Source organism: Mustela erminea, chromosome 3 (genome assembly GCF_009829155.1).
Source record: "Mustela erminea isolate mMusErm1 chromosome 3, mMusErm1.Pri, whole genome shotgun sequence".
Lineage (NCBI taxonomy): Eukaryota > Metazoa > Chordata > Mammalia > Carnivora > Mustelidae > Mustela > Mustela erminea.
Genome location: NC_045616.1, coordinates 127,707,976 through 127,727,667, shown reverse-complemented (window position 1 = coordinate 127,727,667; position 19,692 = coordinate 127,707,976). Strand labels below are relative to the sequence as shown.

General features: G+C 38.0%; 1 long non-coding RNA gene across 1 annotated transcript; it reads right to left on the bottom strand.

The window, feature by feature from the left end:
• Window positions 1-11,301: 11,301 nt before the first annotated feature.
• Window positions 11,302-14,880, bottom strand: LOC116585687. The gene is made up of 3 exons (XR_004283775.1): window positions 14,836-14,880; window positions 13,588-13,666; window positions 11,302-11,381 (listed from the first exon to the last, which is right to left on the bottom strand). It is a non-coding gene; the product is annotated as an uncharacterized LOC116585687 (long non-coding RNA).
• Window positions 14,881-19,692: the final 4,812 nt, after the last annotated feature.

The following is a 19,692-nucleotide window of genomic DNA, read 5'->3' as shown; positions in this document are numbered from 1 at the left end:
CTCAGCACCCCAATTAAGTGCCTTTCCCTCCTCAGTCAGTGCTAAGGGTTGTTTTGATGACATATGATAAGCTCGGCATATGATGACATGCACCAATGCCCTTCTGGAGCCATCTGAAAGAGGAAGGTAGAGAAACAATGTAACAGGAGGACTTCCTGTGAGGTAACACCCTATCAGCCTCCAAGCAGGGAACTTACTTGGTAGGAAGCATAAAGCCTCCAGCTGAACATTTTCTCTTAGGTTGCCATAGGGTCTTTTAAAGAGGGGAAACAAAAGAATCACTTTTTTTTCCCCAGGAATTGACAGAGTAACAGCATTGATTTATTTGGCTGTGATGGGGTTGCATCAAGACCGCCCTCCCCCATGGTAATAAAACATCTGCTCTGAAAATAAACAAAACATGCTGGAAAGAGAAAAAAAATATATATCCCCATGAGACATTGACAGTCTTGTCGAACATGCTTCCATGACTTCTTAGATGCGTTGCTTTCAGAATGGACAGTCCTTCAATTTTATCATCCTCAACAAAAACTTTTTTTGTCCTGACAGTGTGTGGCAATATTAAAATATACTAATGACAACACAAAATCATCTAATACTTACGTTATTAGAATATGAGTGCTCAAGGAGTACCTGGGTGGCTCAGTCGGTTAAGTGTCTGCCTTCAGTTCAGGTCATGATCTTGGGGCTGGGATCGAGCCCCACATTGGGCTCCCTGCTCAGCGGGGAGCCTGCTTCTCCCTCTTCCCTGCCCCTGCTCATGCTCTCTCATATCATTGAGATAGTTCATATGTGTTTAATTATAACCCTTTGTCTAAAATGTCTTTGAGATGAAATATAGAAAACACTTCTTGGAAAGTCAGTATATTTAAGTTAGAACCCACATCAGGAAACAAAAGATAAAACTTTAAGTATCATAATTAGATTATTTTTATGAAGGTAGTTGATTCAAAGTATGACCAATAAGGAAATTTTGCTACTTCTTCTCATATCCCCACTGGAATTAATTCATATTCAAAGGAAATCACTATATGTTCCTTTATAATAAATGAAGGCCATAGATATTCTTCTATTTTTATGGACTATTCTATTAGAAGCCTGCACTCCATCCTTCAACCTTAAGATAATTAAGAAATATACTCACAGGAAGTAATTTATCAATCAAGAGATTTTAAAATTTGTAATATCTAAAATATGATGTATGCTCTTCTCAAAACATATGCTTTGCCTATTTTAATTGAATTGGTAGCGGATAAGTTTGGTAAAATAAATGGAACCAAAAGTGTAGATATAGCCCAAATAACAGTGTATTCTTTACAAAAAAACTGTTGTGAAAAGCAAACAAAAGTAAGAGGATAATGATGATGGTGATGATAAGAGGTAAAGAAGAAGATATAGTTAGTATGATTTTGGTATGATTGATAATAAGTTTCTTTTTAACCACAAATAACCAACATGTGAACTAATTTCTTAAGAATAACTCTGAACTATGGGAGTTAGACCATGAATTATGTCCCGCCGTGTTATTACAAGTACACAGGAGAATATTTATCTTTATGTTTGTTGTGATAGGAATATTTGTACCTACTCACTCAAAAATATGTTATTAAGCTGTTTACAGAAAGGTTTAAGTATAGGGACACCAAAGAACATTCTGATTAGATGATTTGAGAGTTTTTGATCTAGAAGTGACAATTAATTTCTAGCTACTTTAATTACAATGTTGGTATTATGATGAAAGTTTTTCAGGAGAATTAATAGAGTGGAAATTTGATCAATATTTTATCTCATCCACAATTTAGGAAAAGAAACAATGTTTGGTGATGAAGAAATAAATATCCTGAATTCTTCTTAAGCATTTTCTCACTAACATAAAAAGGCGTTTGAATGAGCAGTAAACTGTGCCTCAAGTCTGCCTGCTGCTCCTATGGGAGATCAGACTGAGAGCCAGATGAGCCTGTCAGTGGGAAGAAAGTCAGTAAACAGCTTTGATGCCGAATCCAGTGAACCCTCATGCATGTAGTTTGAGATACAAAAGAATTTCCTCTTTGTTAACTGGTCAGTTTATAGACTATTTCTATTTTAACAAATTATTTCTCAAGAGGTAAAGTAAATGGATTGCAAGAACACTACTCAGAAGAGAATTTGAATAGGTCAGTCTTGACAGTCTTTAAACATATGTATATATGTACACAGAGAGAGAGAGAGAGAGAGAGAGCGCATGTAAATCTTTAATTCCGGCCAGGCATAATTCTTTCATCTGTAAAGCCTACAGAGATTGCTATGTAGCTATGGACCCAGGAAAACACTTCAGTCTCCAGAAAAATTTGTGCCTCTATATATCCTCTTACTGAATTATTTTTTAGGGAACTATGGCTCCAAGTCTTCCCTGTTGTGATGAATAATTTTGATTCCCAGGACTTCCTACTGAGGTTTTCTATGATCCATTAAAAAAAAGATTACTTTAAAAAGTTCAATGCATTTTTTGCTGAGCCTCACTGAAAGTATAGTCTGCGCACTTGACTACAGTATTTCTGGTTTCTTGGCAGCTGATGTCAAGAGAGGGGATGACCAGTCTTCAATGTCAACCTTAGAAACAGAGCATTAGGGGCATGTTTGGACCTGTCCAGATCTGTTGAGATGTGGTTCGTGCAGAAGCTTCTCTCAGAAGACAGTTGGAGTGCTTTAAATTCTTTGAACTATAATAGAAGGTTACTTATAGCATTAGAGAAAAACTCCATTCTCTCTCAGCCTGATGAAACCTCTGAGCTCACTGTGCCAGTTCAATGTTTAAACTCAGGAATATCAATGGGGGAATTTTAGCATATTCACTTTAGGAAGAAGTTCATACAGATAAAAGGTAAATTATTCAATGTTCAATCACTCAGCTCATGGATCAAAGGTATCATTTAGTGTTCTTGGGCTAATAAATGGGCAAAGAAGATTTCAAAGCCAGAATGGAAACCACAGATAGAAAATGGAGGCAGTAAATATAGCTCTTACAAAAGTCTAGCCAGGAAAGAAGAGATAAAAGGAAAATAGTGGGAAAGAGAAGAACTTCAGGATTGAGTAATAGGAAAATGTTTCTCCAAAGTATGGTATTGAGGGCAGTGGACAAAAAGGAAGAAGCTCACCATGAGGGAGAGCAAGGAGATAACCGGAAGCGTCTCTCTGTAAGGCACTGGGGGGTCAGCTCGTAATAAAGAAACAAGTGTTGCTCTACATGGGGCTGAGACCTGGGTACAGAGGAGGAATTCACTGCAATGGTTGTGCTCTTAAAAGGAAAGTAATGGCCTAATCTGTTCAGAATGAAAGAGAGGAGGGGTATGTGGAGATTGAAGAGAACAAAAATATTTAGAATGGTTTTCCTGAGGAAAATGCGAGAAGATTCACATAAAACCAAGGAAGAATTAAATCAAGAGATTTGAGAGAGCCACTGTGAGCCCAGTTGGAGTGAGAAAACTCCATTTCAATTCTATTTTTAGGCTGCTCTGACCTACTTTGAAATATCCCAAATGCTCACCACTTTTCTGCTTTCTCCCTGTGAGGTCATATATGACCTGCTCACCTCATGGGAAAAAAAAAAAAAAAGTTTCAAATCTTTCCCACCTCAAAAACCAAATTGGAATAGTTTCTTAGATCAAAGCAAACTAATGTGGTCAATGAGCAAATATAAAAAGAAATGTTAATGGTTTTGCCTATCTTCACAAAGTCTTTTAATTGTGATTCTTTCTCAAGTGATGTTATCTTTCAAGGGTAATTTAGAATGTATTTGTTTTTTTTTAATTTTTATTTATTTATTTGAGAGAGATAGAGAGCACACAAGTGGGGGGGATTGGGGGGCAGGGTGAGGAAGGGCCAAGGGAGAGGGATAAGCAGGCTCTCCACTGAGCGGGGAGCCCAATGTGGGACTCTATCCCAGGACTCCAGGATCATGACCTGAACCCAAGGCAGACACTCAACCAACTGAGCCACTCAGGCACCCCTAGATCCTAGAAGAGAAACACAAAGTTTGGGGAACTTCAGTTGGGATGGGGGGGCTTATAAGTCATTATCTGTGGCAGTGGATTTTGAAGGCCTCCTTATATTCCATCACATCCCATAATTGGCCGCAGGTAATATAACATATATTTGTTGTTTATATGTAGGTATACAAAATATCTAGATAATTATCTATATTCTAACTATTACCTGTGCATTAGGGATATTTTCTCTTCCCTGAAAAGCTTGGGAGAAAAGCTGTATAAATATTTCTCTGTAACCGCGTTGTGTATAAAAATAAAATGACACTTTCAAAATACTCTACCCTGAAAACTTTTCTATTACTTGGGAAGCTCTTCTTAACTGCTTCCTTCGAGTTTGGTTTGTGATTTACTGGGACCATTTAGAGACAGCTCATATTTTCTAGGCATACTGTAGATATTTTAATGCCTTAATCAATTTTTGCCACTTTAGTTTCTCTACTGGGCTAGATTAATCTTCCCCTACGTTCCCAACTTTCAAAGAAGATCACTTATCAAAATCATCTTTACAGGAAAAAATGAAGCTGCAATTAAAAAAAACACACTCATCTCTCCCAAGTTATATATAACAAATATTAACTATGATATAAACAGCCTTTAGAATAAAGCCTTAAGATAAATGTGTTCTTCAGTTCTAGAAAATGTGTAAAAATGAATATTGTATGCTTTTCAATTTAAGCTAATTTGATTTTTGGCTTTACTCCACTAATATATTATGATATGTCACTTCCAAAATCATAGAGGTATCATACCAAAAATTCGTGATATGGGTGAAAATGAGGTTTCAAAGCAGAGAAAACGAAAGAAAGTAGGAGAAACTGTGGGAAACCCTCTATAAACGAATCCCCAATATCTGACATGAGGAATATCTTAATCAGGAGGCCCCTGATGGTCTTCCCCCAGGCTTTCATTTCTGCTGTGAGTTCCTCTGAGCTTATATGGTACCAGCCTAGGTATGCTCTTCCTCTTGGCCACAGATCTCCTCACCCTGCTTTCCAAGAAGGCCTTGGCTACTGTATAAGGGACTTAAAAGAAAGAGCAAGTTGTTGTTTTGCTCTTCTGCTATAAGGACAGAGAAGATAAATTGAATTGGCTACCTTTTGTCCACTTTTTTCCCGGAAATAGAAGGGTTCCATGAATATTGGTACTGTCTTGCTCATCAAGGCAGTAGATCAAGGTCCTTGATTCTCAACATTCCCACTGTGATACCTTTCCTATTGGGTAGCTATTCGTAAAGAAATAAGCCATATTCTTAATTTGGGTACCAGCAAAAGTGACTTCTTTAAGTCTTCTTGATGCCTACATTGATAAACATAAGCGAAGATGGACATAAACAGGCAGTCCAGCCTTGGGTTTCTAAGATCATGCTCAAGGAAATATTCTAAAGCACTTGGAAATTTGACAAGAGCATACATTTTCAAGGAATAAAAGAAAACTTGGGACATTTCAAAAACAAATTTAAAATTGTTCTTACCTGGAGTTGAACTGTAATATGGGAAGATTTCTACCTCTCCCTCTCTTAAAAAAATTGCTATTGTTTCATAGGGTTTGCTGTGGAAATATGGTTCAAGCTGATTATTTCTGTAAATACTGTCTAGAGATGTGTTAATTACTGGAAGCCTTTGTAGTCATCATTGTTGTTTTGGTGAACCTAGAAATACGTTAACTCTGAACAAGAGGCAAGAAAGGAAGAACGCTTTGAGCTGAGAGTCAAGGTAACGGGGGGTGATGGGTTCCTGGCTGGACTCCAGTGTAAACCTTTTGAAATCAGGCACAGAGTTTCAGTGAGCCTTAGTTTCCCTCTCTTTAAAATGAGGACTCCAAACTAGAGTACTCTCTGGGGTTTTTCCTGGTGTTATGTCTACATCAGAAAGCCTTTGTCCTTAGTAGTAGTTTCAACCATTTGGAAGCGTCTACAACAAGGAACCCCTGATAAAAGATAATAAAAATATAAATTCTTTAACTACTCAACGTCTCTGATTTACCTTGAGGCATTTTTAAAAACACATACGCATGCACTAGGTGAAACCTTTATTTTCTTTCCTTGCTTTTTACACTCAGGACTGCCCAGTAGAGCCGTGAGAGTCCATTGTCGCTCACCGAAGTCCGTTAAGAGGGGCCGCTTGAGACCATCACTTAGAAAACCAAATCTGGCTGATGGGAGACATCCTGAGTGGGGTGGTGATGCTCTTTCCATCTCTTGTTTAATTGAGTTTGCATATTTGGAAGCCCACTGATAGGTTAAGTAGAAATCTGATTCTATCCCTGGAAAGAAAACTGTTAATGATATGCTACGTGAACCTGTTTTCCTTTTCTGCTCAGCAATTTGTATAGGCTCGCTCCTTATTTGTCTCTTGATAACCTCATCAATCTCATCCATGCCCTCCTGACCACAGTGCCTGATTGCAGTAATTCCATTTCAGGGGGGCTTTTAGGAGGACTTGGCTTTTGCATTTAGCTAGAACTGCACGATGGAGTGATCGTTTCTTCCCGAGAGTGAGAGCCGAGATCATATTATGCTTGCCTTGATTTCTTTGTAAAGGCTGCCTATAGAATTTCATATTGATTTTAAGCTGGCCGCTGTTTCATTTTTAACTCCTTTGTAAGCCAGGAATCCAGTTATATTAGCCTCTTTCCCTGTCATTCTGACCTCCTTGGTTACCTGCTTTTTGCAAGCTACTTCTCCACAGTAGCTCTTTTGATACAGAACTTGTTGCCTTTACTCTTTCATGTTGTTTTGTTTGCAAAGTGCAGACCAGGGTAGCACAAAGTTGCAAGGCTAAGATGCAATTAACAAATAACAAACAAATGCAAAAGCAAAGCAGATTGGTATTTTGGCTAAGGATTTGCAGAAGTGCTGGCAGCCTCTGGAGAGGGTTGCCAAGTAATACGAAGCAAGGCCCAGTTGTCAGCTGAACAGTGAAAGATGGCTACAGGTGTGACTCACTGAAAGCATCCCTTCATTTCAGTGTTTATCAACTGGCTGCCCTCCAGAAACTCAATTTGGTGTCATTTGGCAACAAGTCTGACCGAAAGCAATGCAGACTTACAAGTGGTACCACCGCTCAGGGCACAATCATTTTGTCACGCTTTGGAACGGAGAAAGCCTTTCAAATCCTTTGTCTCATTTCTTCTTCACAATGGCCTTGGAACCCAGGCAGGGAAGGTATTAATACACCATTTGAGAGATAAGGAAACAGAGACCAATAGAGCGCACGTTAGTCAATTAACAAACACATGACAGAACCAGGGCTGCAGTTTCAGGTCACTAACACCAAACCTGCTGCTCTTTAGTTTTCCGGTGATCTGGAGGAACGTGAGCCAAAAGGGAACTTGCCTATTCTTTGCATCGCCTTTCGATTTACAGTTCCTTATTTATTTCCTTGTCTTTGTGCTTTTGGGGTGTACTTTCCGATTTATCTCCAGCACAGCGGAGTTACTTTTATCACAAAGGAGAATGACAGAAATCAAGGTCTCCGTGCTAAGCATATTATTCTTAACCGCTTAGAGAATTTTCCCACCGGATTGCCCTATTGTATTTTAAATTTTATTTTAGCTCTATTTTCTGTCTGTAACGTGAAGGGGTTAGGCTCTGTTCCTCGCGTTCTATGGTGCTGTGATTAGGAGAATGCGAGGTGAGGAAAGAATCAGGGCTGCAAGTGAATATGATTATCGTGGAATCACAAGGACGGTGCATTATGCATGTTTTAAAACTGGATATAGTATTTATATTCTAAAGTGTTTCCTTATGAATTACTTCATCTTTCAGTGTGCTGTTTAAGTCATCCCGCAACCATAATCCTCTCACAGATCCAAATCAATGTGTTTGTCCTCTGTATAGGATGCTTAAAATTTTCAAAATGTGTTTATGTCCAAAGACAAAATGTTTAGTTTTAAAGAATTCTCTCAGTTGCTAGAGGGCTTTGTAAGATTGACTCTAAATAGCCACTAAAATACTAATGGTCTCCCCTTAGTCACGACTTTCTAGAATGCTTAAACATTGGCAATCATTGTTAATTTAGTGATTCTATATTCTTTATTTAATGCCTTGATGCTATCCTTTAAAACCAAACCATGTAGCTCAACTTTCTAGAACAAATGAGTTTTGACAAGACTTATGTTGGGTTCAATGATTTGTGTTATAAAAATATTTCAAATTTGGGGGACCCTTAGTGGCTCAGATGGTTAAGCGTTGGACTCTTGATTTCAGCTCAGGTCATGATCTCAGGATCATGAGATCGAGCCCTGAGAGTGGTTCTGTGCTGAGCCTGCAGCATGCTCAAATTCTCTTTCCCTTTTCCTCTGCCCCTTCCCAGATTTTGCTCCCTCTCTCTCTCCCTCTCTCTCTCTCTCTCTGGAAAAAATAAAAGAAATTTTAAAAAATTCAAATTTTAAATGAGATAAATATCATTTCCTATTTTCATAATGGCCCTTATTGCATAGAGTTAGACTAATTGGTCATAGCAGTAATCTGTTAAACAAATTATTTCTTAGCTGCTAGGCCTACAGGAACTCAAAATATTCAGCCTTAGAACAAAATCAGATTCATAAAATCTGCTCTTTTAAAGCCTTTGGATAAACACAGACTTTTGAAAGACTCTTGGGTTTCATGTCTGGGCTTCAGATATGGACTTTAGAAAACCAGTAACAGCAAAGTCAATAAAACAACCACCACAACACAGAACCCAGGGAAATACATGAAAGGAGTAAAAATTTCTCTTTTTTCCCTTCAAATTTAATTTTTATAATGCTATTGGTAGACTCCCCGGGATAAGCTCACAATCCCATCTTTCATCTTCTCATTTCTCTATGAGTTCAAATAAGTAGCTACTCAAATTGTGAGGACCACTTCGGGCTTAATTTCTGTGTGTAATTCCTGCCATTTCACATGAAGAAGTGCAAACCCAGGCTATCGGAGTCTTTTTTCAACATTTGTGCACGATTTCAGCACAGAATTTATTTGCTGCCAAAGCTATTAGACTCTTTTTTTCTTATTAACATATATACTGACTTTTCCTCCGAGATTTCTGACATGATGAGTTTTTATTCCCTGAAGTTCGATTCCAAGTGGGGTGTGACCAAAACTGGTGAAGAGTAATCATACTCCCTTAGTAAAATCCAGAGTCCTCGTCACATCTGTGCAAAACCATGGCGGGGAAACCCCAAATCAGACAAAACTTAGCACTTATTCTTAAAAAAAAAATGCCATTTAATATGCAGCTCTTTTTTTTTTTTTTTTTAAATTATTAAATGGCTCGTAGAGGTCTGAATGTTTCTCCTTGAACTTGGGTCACCTTCTGTACACATTGTCAGTGATTTCTGGTTTCGGATGGAACTTACTAACTCTCAGTGTGCTGAGATTTGCTTTGAGACTTAGTTTATTCATACTGAAACTCAGGAGGTATAAACTGAAATAAAAATACGGTGTTCAAAGAGTTGCCTGAAAATTGAAACCACCCAGCCTCACGCAGCTGCAGCCATTGTGATCCCATGACCAGAGTTTCTGGGAGGCTTACCGTCGGTTGAAGTCATTGTCAGAGTCATTGCTCCCAATTTTTATAAGCACATCAACTGGGGATGAGACAGCGTGGTTTAATTTTTTTTCTAGTCTTCTTGCTTATATCTCAGCTTTATTTTCTGAGATAATCTGGAGATTTGCTCCAGTACCATCAGGGGAAAAGGACCAAATACAGGAAGGCAGAGTCCCAACTCCAGAGTGCGCCTTCTGACTGATGTTTCTGATAGAGAATCTTCGAGTGGACATAAGAGAGCCAGCTGTGTGGGAGCACATATTGATGACTTGGTTGGCAGAACTTCCCCGCTGAGTGCCAGGCTACAGATGCACTCCCAATCGATTCCCACACCGCTGCAGTTCAGTGAACTATTCTGAAAGAAAAGAGCATGGCGGTGGGGGCTGTGAGATCCAGAAATATCAGAGGAGGGCCCGAAGAGATCAAATCTCTAAACAGAGCAGAGCTACAGTAGACCCAAAGAGACAAAATGACAAAAAAGGAAGGACAACATAAGCGAACCAAAGCATGTGTGAATGTGTTTGTTTATGTAGAATAGAGGTGAGAAAAACAGACACGGTGTTTTTTCATTGTTGTGTGTCTGTGAGGAGTGAGGTAGGGGGTTGCCTTCTGTACTACAGACCAGATACGGGCTGTTGCATTAACTGAAGTGCAACAGGCAAATAAAGGTCTTTAAAAACCTCCAAATACAGAACAAACAAAAAGTGAAAATATCAGGTACATAATACACCTAACTTTGTAGTGAATTGTTTTTGAAATAACATAGCAATTATGGTTGGAAACTGACTGAAAATATGGCGTGTTGTGTTCTGTGGGCCATTTCTGTAGCCTTGAGATTGTCCTGTGAGAATCTTTCTCCCTTCCTTTCTTTCTCTCCTTTCCTTCCTTCCTTCCTTCTTCCCTCCCTTCTTCCCTACCTTCCCCCTTTCTTTCTTTTTCTCTCTTTCTCCTTCCTTCCTTCCTTCCTTCCTCCCCCCAGATGCATATCCCTTTTTCCTTAGACACTTGCATTTTACACTTTTATAAATATACAGTTCTTTTAGCTTAAAAACGTTTTTAAAATAATAAAAACTGATCATATAGCTACTACAGTTTGATAATTACTTAATTTACACAATCTCAATTTTATCTTTGACTCTTTCAAAGAACTGTGAGGTTATTCTCTCACTCTGCAGACGAGAAGTCTGTGTGCATGGTGGAAATACTAAAACCAAAATATTCATTTTGCTCACTGTCCTCCCTGGCCCACCTCACTTTACTGCAATATAGTGCTACCGACATGTTATATATTAAATAAATAGTTCATGATAGGTTGATCGGGCCATTATTATTAACCACGATTCTTGCCCTGGGAGATATTTACAACAGTGGCTAAGAAAACAGTACAAAATAGCTCCTATGTTTCACAAGCTCCCTTGGATTTTTCCAGCGTTTCAGGAGTCAAGCCCAACAATCATGAGATCAGTAAACTGCCCTTCAGATAAAAATATCTTTTCCTTCCTCAGAACTGCCCTTCTCTGTCCCCACGGCACCCTGCTCAGGGCAGTGCAGTCAATGGATTCACGATCAATCACTGGGGACTTACTGAGCACCTGTTCTGAGAGTCACAGTGTGCAAAAGTAGTGTAGGTCCGAGGCATGAACTGAGGAAAGGCAGGCTTTTCTTTACAAGTGAACCGGCCGTATGAATTTGAGCAAGTCACTTTCTCACCTGCTCTAGAGTTCAGTTTGCTCATCGGTACAGTGAAAATGTTTCAGAGGTCAATTCTAAGATTTCTTCTAGCTCTGATGGTCCCTGCTTCTGTTTACAGTATCTTTATTTCTTGGGGCTGGGGATGCAACGGCATTCTCAGAAACACATTTAAGAGAGTGGAAACATTCTGAAACATTCTGAAATACAGAGTTTGTTAAACTCATTCTAAAAAAAATACACATTTTTATTTTTCTCCTCAACTGCTATCTTATTTTTAGGTTTATGTTTTCAGAATGACACCTTCTGAATAAATAGACAGGGACAATAAAACCAGCTATAAAAACAACCCAGTAAAATGGCAATAAAATATGAATCATGGTTCCCAGGATCAGCAGCTTTGTTCACATATCACTGTGCACCACACTAACAACTGTGATATTCTCGAAGGAGGGTGGGGGGTAAAGGGGAGGCCTGTGCTAACCAAGGACTGAGCAGACATTGAGGTAAACGGTGGGGAAATGACCTAAAAGAAACTCTCCATGTCTCAGAGCCACTCTGGCTCAAAAAACTACCATTTGAAAGACTTGTAGCTAGATCCAAGAAGGAGATCAACCTTTATCAAGTTTTTCATAGTGAAGTAAGTAAAATAACACTATTTTGCTTAGTTGTATATTTTTTTTTATAAGATGGATATTTATAGAAAGTTTTGGTCTCTTTTTGTGGAAGAACATGGTATAACTAATAAAAATGTATTCATTTTCTACAACAATGTTCATGCAATAAAATGAATGGTGTCACAGAGCAATTTGCTAAACTATATTTTGTAAGTGCAAATAGGAATTTTCCACATCACATACAATTTAGTCTATCGAATTAGGATGAACATTAACCAAAGAGAACACAATACAGGAGCTGTAATTTAATGCTCATACTAGACAGCCACCTCCCACATAGCAAGAGGTTATCATAATTATTTACATTTGGGCGTAGAAAAAAGACAAAATGTGTCATCTTTTTGGTGGCTGCTTGCATTCAGAAAGGAAATGATCTTCTCTAAAGAGTGTAGTCAGCAAAATGAATTAATTAAAACTCATCAGCTTTGATAGTGGAAATAGAAATTTACATCCAATAAAGAAAGTCTCTGATTCAAGAAGAGAGGTTCTCTAGGGAAGAGAAGTTCTTAAAAAGACATAGAGAAAGGAAATCATGACTTTTTGACACAGCCCTGCAGCCGCATATTCAACAATGAGGCCACATAGTGATGGAATAGGAATGGAAGGGAACTGGAGAACTACGCATTCAGAGAGGTCTTCACCTTGTCTTGGTCTTTCTTTCACTCAGAATTTCTAAGGTTTATATTCAGCATACATACCCTTCCCTGGACTCAGATAAATGTTTCCAGAACATGTATTAGAACCAGGGAGGATAAACAGAGTGACTTTCTGAATTGACTTAAAATAGGACCTCTTCTTGTCCAGCTGCTTTTGAAGAATCAAATTTCTATTTGATTAGAAACTAAGTTTAGAGGTAAAGGATAATCGTAGAGAGGGGTGCTTTTCCCCATCTCCTAGTGAAATCACCTTCCCTGATTCCAGCCTTTCCTAAATATTGAGTTGAGCAGTGTTTAAGTCTTCCCTTGATAGATGTTCTTCCCCACTGAAGTAGTTTTAAGGATAATGATATCTCTCCATGCTCATAAGTATGTGCTCACTAGTTTACTAAGGAAGAGTCAAGTCATGATACCCAACAAACCTGCACAGACTATGGGATCAGGGTGAGGAGACTTTCCCATCTATTCACAAGAAAAGAGTAATAAAAAGGGCCGGGACCAGAACTAGTTGGCAGACTATAGAGCCAGTTAGAGTATTGTCTAATGTGCTAGAAAATGGAGTATTTCCAAAGATGGTAGATGGAGTGGTTTTCAAAAATAATGGAATTTGGGGGTGCCTGGGTGGCTCAGTGGGTTAAGCTGCTGCCTTCGGCTCAGGTCATGATCTCAGGGTCCTGGGATCGAGTCCCGCATTGGGCTCTCTGCTCGGAGGGGAGCCTGCTTCCCTCTCTCTCTCTCTCTGCCTGCCTCTCCGTCTACTTGTGATCTCTCTCTGTCAAATAAATAAATAAAATCTTAAAAAAAAAATAATGGAATTTGGGTGACTAGGACTAGGGGAGAATATGGGGGAATATTTTACTTAAAAGAGAGCTTCAAGATTAATTTTACCTATTTCAAATCTCTTCTGAGATCATGCTCTAAGAAATCTTAATTACTAGTCCTTCTTATTTTTATTTCATAATCCTCTGGATACCTGGTATTTGGTTAGATTTAATAAAGTGTAATTACTTACCACCTTATGCAATGCTTCATGCACAGCATCATAAAGCTGCACCCTTTGAATGCCAAAGAACATTCCAAATTCATCTGAGCTTTGTGAGATAAGTAAAAAATTTATTCGTAATTTCAAGAACATTTGCTGAGTGACTATACTATGCCAATGGCACTTGTGCTGGGAATACTTTAGAGAACACTTATACTTATCCCTGACCTCACAGCGTTTAGGTTCTGCTAAGGGAGGAGAGAGACACTAAGCAGACACATGTAGAAAATAGTGTGTCAAAACATCATAAGTTTTTAGAAGAACATAAAACAAGGAGAAGAGATAGAGTTCCAAACCTGGCACTTGGGGTGGAGAGGATAAATTTTCTCTAGAAAGTTCAAGGAAGGGCTTGCTAAAAAGATGGCTTTTATGATGCCTGTGAAGCAGCTCAGGACGTATTTATGTATGGCATTCAAAGGACACCTTCAGCTTTTCAGTGGTGTGATATGAGCTCAAATGTCAATGCAACTTATGTGAATTTCATTTAGGTTGACTCTTGGCCCCTTTCAATGTAGATTTACTCTCATGAAGTACATATTGTGAAATAAAATCATTCCCCACTGTCCTGTGTTTTACCTAAGAAAGGCCACAAATCTAAGATCTTGTGATATCTAGCTATTTACAATTTTTACAATTGCCAATTCTCTGTGAACACAATTACCCCATGAAGAAAAAATATAAGCTTTGTCCTTTATAATGCGTGTATAGCAGAAAGCAGAAAACAGAATGAAGAGACTTGGTTCTAGCTGTGTGGTTCCTACATTACCGATTAACCTCAGTTTGGCAGTTTAACCTCATTGGGAGCCTCAATGCCTTCATTGGACTACTTCAACATTTCCAAAAGGGTGTTCCTCAGAGCACTAGTGCTAGAGATGCTTTTAGAAAAAAGGCAACTAATGGTCAACTAAGTATGAACACATCATTTATCACACAGATTCTAATTGGAGAGTCCAGTGCAGGTTCAATGTTCCGAGGAGGTATTGAATAAAAGGAACCCATCAAACCGTAAGCTTCATTTAACTCAAAGTCTCCTGAACATACTGCAACAGGTCTAGGAAAAGTTAAAATAAATCATAAATGCTCATGTTTCTTATCGTTTGGAAATAGGGATTGTTCTTTTCTATTAACGTTCATTCCATTCTATCACTAAAGATGGGTTAAGTTATACTGAGCTTTTCAACCATGGAAAATATCAAGGATTTCAGAGAAAAAAATTACTTTTTCCTCACATGACATGTTCACTGGGGACTGGCTTCAGCCTCCGATCCATGTTCTTACTACAGTCCACGATGGGCAAAAAAGTCACAATCCAGAGCATCACCAGTTGGTGCGGCATAAGGAAAGAGAGCCCAGTGTGACCTCACTTTAAGGTGTAGTTGGAAGCATATTTTTCATATGTACTTGGGAAGAATACAGATACTGAAAAGAACTAATGTCCCCATTTTTACCTCTTGAAATAATTTCACAGTTAAACTACATCTAATGGATGGTGGTGGCTTTGAGGTTGGGTGCCAGATTTTGTTGTATTCTAGTTGAGAGCATTGGACTTCATTCTTACAGGCAGTAAGATGGTTTGTAGAAAAAAAAAATTTATCCTTTTGAATCTTGTTTTCAAGTTCTTTCAAGATAGCTTTTTCCTAGGGTTAAATTAGCCTTACCTCTAAGGTTTGACCCTTAGGTGACCTCTCTTGAATGTTCTCAGTATCCATGGAGACTCTCTACTCTGACTGGTGGGGGATTTCAACAGTTTCGGACTAGTGTAAACTCTGGAAATTATTCATTACCAAGCTGCCCAAAAATTGTTCTTTCTTAAGAAGTTGTTCTTGCCTTGTCTCTTGGAGTTTCACTGTAAATGCATTAATGGTTGGTATCAAGCTTAAGATTTGGAAAGATTCCTTTGTATATTTTTGGAACTTGATTTTGGAGCTTGATTTTGCTGCAGAACTCCCTCCTGCAAATGCCCTGCAAATTCTGGCTGCCTTTCTACTCAGGGAGACCTTCAGGTTTTCCTAGAAATGTCGAGGCACAGAGACCAAGAAACTGTAGGTCTCATTCCTTTTGTTTCTGTTCTCTCAATGGTCACAGTGCTGTGCTGTCTGTTGTTCAAAGTATGAAAACAGTTGTTTCCTACATTTTGCCCAGTTTTCTGGTTGTTTATGGCAGGCGGTTAAGTCAAAACCCTGCTACTCCCTTATGACTGGAAACACATGTTTCCTAAATCTAAATTTAGCTCTTGTTTTAGAAATACTGTTTTTCAGCATGGTAGAGTATCATGTCTTGAAGGTCAAAAAAATGGATTTCTTGTTTTTTTTTTTCTGGGAGAACTGAAAGCTATAAACACGATAAACTCCAATACTATACTTCCATTTCCTGAACAGTAACTCCTGGAGCCAATAGGATAAGTATGTACTGACCTAAGTAATTATCAGGATATTAAGTAAAAAGGCTTTTTCTAAGACAACCAAATTATTTATTCTTCAATCATTAAGACATAGCAAAACTATCCTAGGTCCTGTAAATATTTATTTTGAAGTCATGCAAAAGTTAAAATACATGATCAAGGAAGTAGTATGAACTTAAGTCTAGAAAAATAACAATACTTTTATTATACGTGATATTAAGCAAATGGTTTGGCTTAATTGGAAGATCGGCATTTTCTCATACTAATTATAACAATAATTATCTGAGAAATTTTCATCAAACTGCTGAAATCTAGGTTATAGATTGTAGTGGCTGTTGTATCCTAGTACCTAGAATTGTCTCTTCTTATAGGCTGCCTAATGGATAATAATTAAGTGACTGGATGAATGAAAGGTGATAAGAAGGGACGAGGTGTTGTGATGTAGTAAAGATCTTTCTTTAAAACGAAGGTGTTGTTCCTTACTTCCTTGAATTAATGAGTTCTGAGAAAGCATCCAAGGCAGTGAAGGGTTGGTTTTAACATACAGATGGAGAGATAGGCTTCTCACAAGCATTCTGGAAATGATGATGATGATAATGATATAATGAATGAATGATGTAATAATAATAATGAACAATGAATACTGAATCATTCTTTATGTAATTTCTGTTCACTAAACACTGTTCTATGCACTTTTTATGTATACCTGACTGATTTTTTTACTATTATGACACTATGAGGAGAACACTATAACTCCATTTTATAATTGTAGAAACTGAGATGTTAATTATAGATAAGATAAACAGAGATAATAAGTAACTTGAACATGGTGACAGAGCTAGTGAGTGGCAGAATCAGGTTGTAAATTTACAGTAAGTTTCCCGTGGCCACAACTTTAACCCCAGGGCTATACCAGCTCTCTGTACATGGGACCAAACACAGAGGAGCCAACCGACACTGAAAAGAAGAAAGATCCCTTGGGAGTTAATTTATAAATCTAACAACAAAGGAAGAGGTATGAAAGTCACCTTCAAGAGGTTATCTCTCAAACCAGCAATTCCTGACACACTCACGCTGAGTGTGTTACCATATCCCTAAAAAAGAGCAGAAAAGTACAAAAGGGAAGACGCTGTTCAACTACCAAAACGCTGAATAATTAAATTTGGTGTGAAGAGAAGAGAAGCTGATGTCCTGGTTCAAAAGAACAAGCTGCTATTCTCAGTGGTGGGGCATCACTTCTTATCGCAGACCTTCTTTTATCACAGGCCACTTTTCCTGAAGACCTATCACATGATATAATGAATGAATGATGTAATAATAATAATGAACAATGAATAGTGAATCATTCTTTCAGAATGAAAGACCTCAGACCTTCTTGGGCTAAATCATTAAAAATGAAATCCTTTATTTCTATAGCATTAAGGTCATGCACACCAGGCAACATTTTCTTTGTACTTTTTTTTTTTTCCCCAGTGCATTTGCCTCTATGGAGAGAACAAACTAGATAGGGGATGTAAGCGTCTACTACAATAGAAATTATCCTGGTTTAGATACTCAAAGGCTTCAGATATGTAGCTATTTTTAATCTTTATTATCCAAAACAATGAACTTCCATAAAATGACAACATGGAATCTCCAGTTCATCCGGGCAACCTAGAAATTCTCCACTGGAAACCTGAATTACCCTCCAGGAGTGATACATTGGCTTAAAAATGCACACTATTCTTTAAACTCCTTCTCTCCCTATGTTTGCAGCCAAAGGGAAAAGGATTATTATTTGGTTGTTTCACTTTGAGTCTAGTAAAGTTGTACAACTTTGAAGATTTGGATGAATATTCAGAATTAAAACCATAGGACCAGCCATGAGCCAGACACCATCCTAAGAGCTTTACATTTTTTATCTGATTGAAGCCTTATGCTGTAGATCCTATTATTAGTCTCATTCTACAGGAGTGAAAATTGAGGCTGAGTGAAGTTTCATACCTTGCCTAAGTTCACGGAGTTAGTAAGTAGATATGAACTCTTTTACCTTCAAAACCTACATATACCCTCTAACAACCATGGTGCCTCCTTCCAACACAGCATGCTTTTAGAATATATAGAATCCAAATCCAAACATATAGCCAGCATACTAATTTTTTTGGTTCTCTAATCTTAATTTTTTTGGGGGGGGGGCAATCAGCATCCTTGATATTACATTTGTCCAACACCACCAGGTTTGGACATGGAAGACAACAGTATCTCCTATGCTCTGTTGATTCAAAATGCAACAAACGATTCCCCTTCCATCCCATAATTAGAGTCAGTAATAGTTCAAGTTTTCCATTCTGTTGGAAGTTCGGCCTACCTCTAGTCTATTTCTTCACATATGAGGTGATGAACAATGAATTATTTTTCCTTTTTTTTTTTTTTTCTGTTGTTTAGATTGTGAAGAAGAATAAAAGGGTTAAAATTCCTGGGCCCAGAGAAGAATTTACAAGAAATGAGAATATGTGTAATAACTTCCAAATTGTATTTACGGATACCATTTTACTCTATTGATTGGAAACTCTACTCAGCAAAGGGATTCATACAAAGGAGATAAGAGAGAATGAGAAATTGAAACAAAGCATTGATGGAAGTTTCCTAACAGCAAAAAATGAGTACACTGTGCCATCCCAGGGGACGTGGGGGTGGACCTGATGCCTGAAACAGTGAGAGCTGGGGTAGAGTCAACGGCAGTGAATCCCGTAATTACTAAATTAGACTGTTCCATTTCTGGATAATGCATGCTGCCTTCTCATCTTCATTTAAAATCCAATTAGTTCAGGATCACCACTCCTGTTAGTTCTAGCTTCTCTCTAGTGGCTTTGAGAATCGGAGGATAGATTATGGCTTGTGTGGGTTCTCTGTGGGCCATCTTTGAAGACCTGGCTTTCTAAATCTATGGCAACAGGTGTCCTCCCTCCCACTCTTACATATTTTCCTGATTACTCTCTTGGTTTAGCCTCCAATTTTCTCACGTCATAGTAACCAATGAAATGTTACATTGGTACACATCTGGCTTTTTCAATAAGTAATGACAATCAGCCATGACACATCTGCCCTCTCAACTCCTGCTTCCTTTGAAATTTTTTGTTTTGTTTTCTATGTAGGGAGTTTGCCTTTAATGGATTGATGTTACTTTTAATTCTCTTGTCTTTATTTCCTGAAATCATAGGTAAAATTTACTTATCTTATGAAAAAAAGGAGCTTCAAAGGAAAAGAACACATTTTAGGCTTGCCAAATGAGGGACGAAGACTTCTGGAAAATGAGATTTGGTTGTTTTCTGGTGAGAGCGAGAAGGGAACATCAGGCGGCTAGGGAAATATCTTCACTTTGTTCAAATGACGGTATGGGTAAGTAATCAATTAAAGACTGTGAAACAGCTTCAATGGGAAGACTTCAGGATTTACCTATTAGAGCATATTAATATGTGGTTAATGATTATGAAATTATTCTGAATATAGTTTTGCTTTTTCTTATTGAATATACAGAAGAACTTATGGTATAATGATATAATACATATTATGAAGATGTGTTCTCCATAGTGAAGTGTGAAGAGTTATAAAGACTGCAATAATTTTATACCATAAGAAAGAAAACAGGCATTTTTTTTTTTTCCTCCATGGGCATGCTGAAGAAAATGTGAAAC